This window comes from Echinops telfairi, unplaced genomic scaffold (assembly GCF_000313985.2).
Source record: "Echinops telfairi isolate 266 unplaced genomic scaffold, ASM31398v2 ScPeMD7_7427;HRSCAF=8465, whole genome shotgun sequence".
Taxonomy (NCBI): Eukaryota; Metazoa; Chordata; class Mammalia; order Afrosoricida; family Tenrecidae; genus Echinops; species Echinops telfairi.
The window spans coordinates 17,606,807-17,613,522 of record NW_022111327.1 but is presented as its reverse complement, the minus strand read 5'-3'; positions in this window follow the sequence as shown (position 1 = coordinate 17,613,522).

Genomic DNA, 6,716 nt, shown 5'->3' with positions numbered 1-6,716 from the left:
TTATAATATACTAAAGCTCACAAATTTGTACTTAAAATGCTCATGAGCCATTCAGCAATGTGTGTTGTATATATCAATAAAAAGAAAAAAAAGTTACTCCCCAAGAAAAAATACATACTGTCATCGGCCATTAGTAGACTAGTGTGATTATGATGATTAAACATTGGTAGGGAATAATGAAAGATTAGGTCAAAATAATGTTGCAATGACTAGGAATGTTAAAACACGAAAGTCAGTAATGTAATTATTTATTACCATGATGGTTTTCATGTTCTGGAAGAGCTAGCAAGAACAATATATCATGACGCAGAAATGACAGCTACAGCTATTGAAACTAAGGGAAAGTAATGTTATTATGTGCATGTGATGTGATTGTTTCATGATGAACCCCATGATGCTGAACTTAGAACCCGTAAAAATAAGAATAAAGCAGTAATTAATTCAACTGCTCTCATGTAAATTCCAAAATGTATTAGAAACTATTGAGAAAAAGTTTAATTTCCAAAATTTGAAAAACAAACTAATGTAGAAATAAATTTATTCCACAGATTTGAAACTTGTGTGAAGAGAAACACAAAATTGAGAGATACAAATAAGGACAAACAACATGCAGAGACAGAGCATCTTGATGGGCAGCACCACTGAATATTTTAAAAATTTAAAATCTTTTCAGAATAATTTATGGATCCCATATAATTTTGATTCAAATTCCCCATGGGATTTATTTTTGGACATTATGAAAAGATTCGAAGGATCTATTGGCGGAATACGCAGCGAAACTAGCCAAGGAATTTTTGAAAAGCAAGAATAGCGACAGAGGCCTTGTCCCACCATCTATTCCAGCTCCAGCTCCTGTCACTCTTGCCTCCCTCGAAATAGCCCTAGCCAAGATGTGGGACTTGTACAAAAATCAGTATCTGGATCAATGGAAAGCAATACTCTTGCAAAAGTAACCACCATCATTGCCTCCATCACCACGATAAACAGCAATACCCTCTCCTTTGAAAGAATATAGAATAGGACCAATATGACCTTACAAATCACTGGGTAAAATAAATTCAATAAATGGTGGGTAAGTATTTGGAAAATCAATTTTTACCCAAATGTTATTCCTTACATTAGATCAATTAACTATTTGAATATGAGTCAAAACATTTTATAATAGAAAATATTGGTGAATGGTTAATTAACTCTAGCTGATGAATAGCTTTTGAAGTATAAATTAATAAAATAATTATAATGGAAAAGAGTGAAAAAGGGTCTAACATAAAAATGGAATATTTTTTTACATTAAGTCACCTCACAGAAGGTCTCTGCCCAAGTTTTAGATTGCAAGAGTGATAATGTTAGACTTCTATTTTTAAAAATCACTCATGGAAAGAGATGCCACATAAGCCAAACACTACTGAAGAAGATGAACAAAGTAGGAGGACACACACTTCCTAATGTTAAAACCTACACAGCCATGGTAGTCAGAACTGTCTGATACAATGACACATACATAGCCCAATGGAACCAAATTGAGAACCTAGAAATACTTGCATTAACCCACAAACAGCTGATCTTTGACCAAGGGCCTCCAAAGCATTAAATAACGAAGAAATAGCTTCTTTAACAAAGAAATGGAAAAAGTGGGATATCCATTTTCAGGATAATGAAAATCAGGACCCATATCTCACACCATATTATACAGGAGCTCAAAATTGATTCAAAAATATAAAGATAAAACCTAAAACTCTAAAGACAATCAAGGAAAAATAGGGACCAATTTAGAAGGCTTAATACATGGCTTAAAGAGCGGTGGTCACACAGTGGGACTGCTGATGGGACTGTCAAATAATGCAACCACTGTGGAAAACATTATGGTGCTTCCTCAGAAAGTTTGGAATAGAATATGACACAGCAGTTGCTCTAATTGGTATATATCCTACAGAAATAAGAGCTATGACACAAATAGATATTCACCATTATGTTCATTCACAATAGCAAAGATAAGGCATCTTAGGCTGAGTTCAATAGAGAAGCAAAACCAATGATGCTTATATATGTATACAGAGATACTAATATTAAGAATATGGCTCACACAGTTATAGAATTGGGAACATCCCAAGTCCAGGCAGGTTAAAATTCTGTGGCTCAGATATTAGGCTGGAGACTTCTCCTGACTCATGTAGTGGAGGGGGCTTATGATCTGCAGGCTGGTGGCTGCACAGGTGAATGAAGCCAAGTTTGGCATGTCAGGTGGCAGTCTGATGATTATTCCCAGGATTGTCAGGCAATATGGCAGGAAATTGAATGCCAGTCCAAAGAGCCAGATGTTGATGAGCCAGATGCAAAATGCAGACTTGTCAATAAAACAGAACAAACTTTTCTACAGAGTCCATTATATGGGAAACAGGACACACTCCCAAGGAAACTTCATCAAGGCTGTGACCTGAGGAAGGGTGGTACATCCCACCCTATTCTTCTTACACCTGAATGGTTGTCCACAGCTGAACCCATTATGGAATTGATTGCATTATGTTAGGTCTGGTCTTGGGGAATTACTAGGTCTTAACTGCTAAACCACTGAGATTTTTGGCGCAGCCAAGTTGACACAAAACCTATCTATTACAGATGGAAGCAGCATATATTCTCATCATTGGGAAAGTGATTAACCAAACTATGGCACATACACACAATTGAATACTATATTAAGTTAAACAATAATGACAAATCTGCCAATCATCTCATAACATGATTGAAGAGCCTGGAGGATATTGTGCTGAATGAAATAAGTCCATCACAAAGATAAAAATAGTATATGAGACCACTATTACAGAAAGTCAAGAAAAAGTGTCCACACTAAAAGAAGTATTCTTTCATGGTTACCAGGGGTGAGGAGGGGCAGGTCGGGGGGAGAGTGTAAATCAGTAACTAGAGAGTAGATACATATTAACTTGGGTGAAGGGAAAGGGGAAAAACATGTAATATGGAATAAATTATATTCTACATGTTAAAAAAATAGAGGCAGTTCTGGGTGAAAAGCAAAACAAAAGCACTGAATGTTTTGTGGAAAATGGATTCTTAAAGGGGCTAGACAGGAAGGAGAGAGTCTCTTTAGCTGGCTGTCTGCAAGAGCTTATGAGAGTGATGATTGTGGCATTGACTAGGGTAATAATAGCAATGGAAAGGATGCAAAGAGTAAAATTTGTTATGTGTTTAATCTAAGTTGCTATTTCTAGAACCTTGTCTGTGTAGACGATAGGACAGAAGTTAGAGGGGGTACCCAAGGTCAATGGAGGAAGCATGGTAGAGTCAAAGCTTTACCAACACTTCAAAATTCTACATTAACCCTGAATACCCACCATCCAACTATCTGCACAGAGAAAAAGAGGAAGACCTTTGACAAGATGGATTGGCACAGTGGCTGCATCGGTGGGCTCAAACATAAGAAGAATTGTGAGGCTGGCACAGGACCGGCAGTGTTTTGTTCTGTTGTACACAGGGTTGCTCTGAGTTGTAACCACATACTACGTGCCTCAGGAGAATGCTATGCCTGAGAGCATGCAATGCCTTATTAAAACAGTAGGATTGCCAAACAGTGTTCATGAATTTGAATTGGCACTTATTTACATCTTATGTGTCTTCTCTTCTAGAAGCATTCAGTCACAATGTATTCATTACTGGTCATTTCAAAACAAATGTGATAGAAATGCAATAGTTCTATCAAGGAAACAGCCTTCATGGTGATGATCAATAAAGGCTTTTTAGTGGAAGAGCCACTAGGTAATGATTCTTTGAAGACATTGACATAGAAAGAGGCTCCTCAAACATCTGCAGTATTCATTTAATAAACATTTAGCATTTAACATTACACATCTATTTTGTGTCGATCTTCCATATGCTGACTGTAAATGTAGGGAAAGGGAGGATATAGATTCTGTTCTGCCTTCTGTGATTAGGAGTTGGGGTGCTCCCAGTGATTTTGCATTAAACATAGTTTTAAGTAAAAACAGTTCGTAGCAATCTCCAGTCTCTTTTTCAAAGATCCAGGATAGAAACCCAAGCCTGTTAAGATTTTGTTTTTTATTGCTTAGGTCTAGAACACCGAGTCATTTGAAATATACATATTTCGTTTAATCTTAAACTGGAAAATCCCATTAAGATCATAAAACTTTCTTGCTTGACTGAAGCAGTAACATTTTGAGAGGAGGCAGGTGTGAACATTAATTTAGACTTGCAGGCTAACATCAGCTGTGGCTTTTTGTTTGAGGCCATGTATTGGTTTTGTTTCACCCATAGTTCTTTTAATGCAATTTCTCAGCGATGTTACTTTGAATTACTTTATTATGCAGCTAGCTGTTTGGCAAGCAATGTGCTTAGTGACCTGCTTGATTCCCTGTGCGCACATGACTCCTCTCTTGCTTTCCTATAAAGACTTTATTTTCCATGACCCGAGACTAAAAACATTATCAAATGGGAAGTGTTTAGTGCCTCTGAGAAGCTATTTGTTGGTCTCACTTGAGTTGTGAAGGAATAGGCCTACATCTAGAAAATCTGACCTTTTCCAAGGAGAACAGGAATTGAAGAGACAAAGTGAGTACTTACTACTGTAAGCTACTCCCTGCATCGACATGAGTTTTATAAATACAGACATTATAGTAAATTTTCCCCACATTTAGTGCTTTTAATCTCAACTCCCTAACAGTTGCAGGCTCATCCATGCCCTCTACTTTAGGACAATCAAATGGACCTGCTACTCGAGACAGAAAGATTTTGATATGAAGGCAAACGTCATTTGACTCCTCCATCCTTTGATTCCAGTTAAAGTAACTGGGCCTCTACCTTGTTTCTGAGATTTTTCTCTACTGATAACTTACCAAGTTCCCAAAGGATGTGTGGGCTCCCCTGCCTTGGTCCTTGCAGTCCTGATCCCAAACGACATTCCCATGATACCAGTCTTTTCTTGATACCACTAGCTTTGATCTCTGAACACTCTGCTCCTAATTTCTTTGTCGAGTCCTAATGGTAAAAAGTCAGCCCACTTGACTGTTTGAAAAGTTTGAAGTTTGAGCGGATGAAGAGGTGCCTTAGAAGAAAAGCCTGCGCATCTCTTTTCAGTCCTTGAAAACCTCGTGGAGCACAGTTCTACTCTGCCACACATGGGGTAGCCCTGAGGTAGAACCAATCATGAGTTGGGGACTGTTTTAAATCTCTGTGGTGGTGTTCTGAATGCCCTTCTATGCCCATTGCTGTTACGATGCACTAGATCATCTATGTCATAAAGCCGTTAGTGTGCTTCCTTGGAGACTGTGTTTCAGTTTATTCCCTTTACTTGACACTTACTCAGGTCCCTGGAATTGACAGCACCCCAGTGTATCCTACATTGGCTAATCTTTTGGCTCTCATTTTTGTCACAGGAAAAGACAGTGCTACCACCTGTATGTGTCATCCATAAAACTAAGATCCAGATAGCTTGAACTTGTAGGAGATAAGTATGCTATTTTTTTATTATAGTGAAAGTGTTCATAAAAGAAATAAAGATGAAAAGCAGTATAAAAATTTAGAAAGGATAATTTTGTAAGTTTAAAGGTAAAAGAGTGACAGAAATTTTAGTTGGTTAGAAATGAACAGAAGCTAGTCAGAAATGTCTTAAGCTAAAAAGGGGACAAGTTTTAAAAACAGGGATCTTCTGTAACTCATGAGTATGAATGCAGTCCTTCATGAGGAACGGAATCACTTGTCAGCATTCACATTTGTACTTATTCGCAGCCTTGCTTCATTTTCTAAAGACATGTTTTCTCAGCTTCTAAGGTGATGAAACAGAAAAGATGATCTTTTAAAAATATATACACATTTGCTCTTGTAACTCCAGCTTCAAAACCCTCCAGTAGAATCCTCTTGCACTCAGAATAAAATCTGAGAATAAACTGTCCTTACCACCCCCTACAAAGACCTAAATTATCTGTCACCGTGGACTCTGTGACCTCATCTCCTATTTCTTTATCCCTCTAACATTACAGGTTAGACTCCTGTTATAGGACCTTCACACTCTCTGTTTCCTTTGCTCGTTACTACATAACTCTGTTCTATTGTTCCCCCCAGCCCATATTCCTTTATGAAATTAGGCTTCTCCTGAGTTTATGTTTATTATCCAATACTTTCTTGGTTGTGAGCTGCATGAGAACTAAGGCATTGCCTGCCGGTTTCAATATTGAATTTTAGTATTATCTTCAACTATATGTGTCACATACTAATGGCTTAATAAACGCTTGCTAAACTAATTCATGTACAGCCAGGTGATGTGGCATTGAACAGAATAAAAGACATAAACAATATGGAAAAAGTCATAGTATCTAACATCTATGGAATATCTAATTCTCTGCTGGAAACTATTCAAAAAGCATTTCCTGTGTTAACTCATTTAGTCCTCCAACTATATTATGAAGTAGATGGCTTTTATGATCCTCATATTAAATGTGTGGAAGATGGTGCATGGAAATGCTTAGAGACTTGCCCAAGGTCAAACAGCTGATAAAATGGAGCGCCAGAGTTCTGAATATGGACTTAGGGAGTCTAATTCCATATACAGTACCCTTAACCACTAGGCACCCAACTTTCCTTGGTTAAATAGCAAAATGAGTTACAAAACAAACTTTGATTCTTAAAGAAATTCTCCTTCATACATTCTGCAGCCAGTGCAGTATTTAAGGTCTGAACATGTTAGTCCTAAC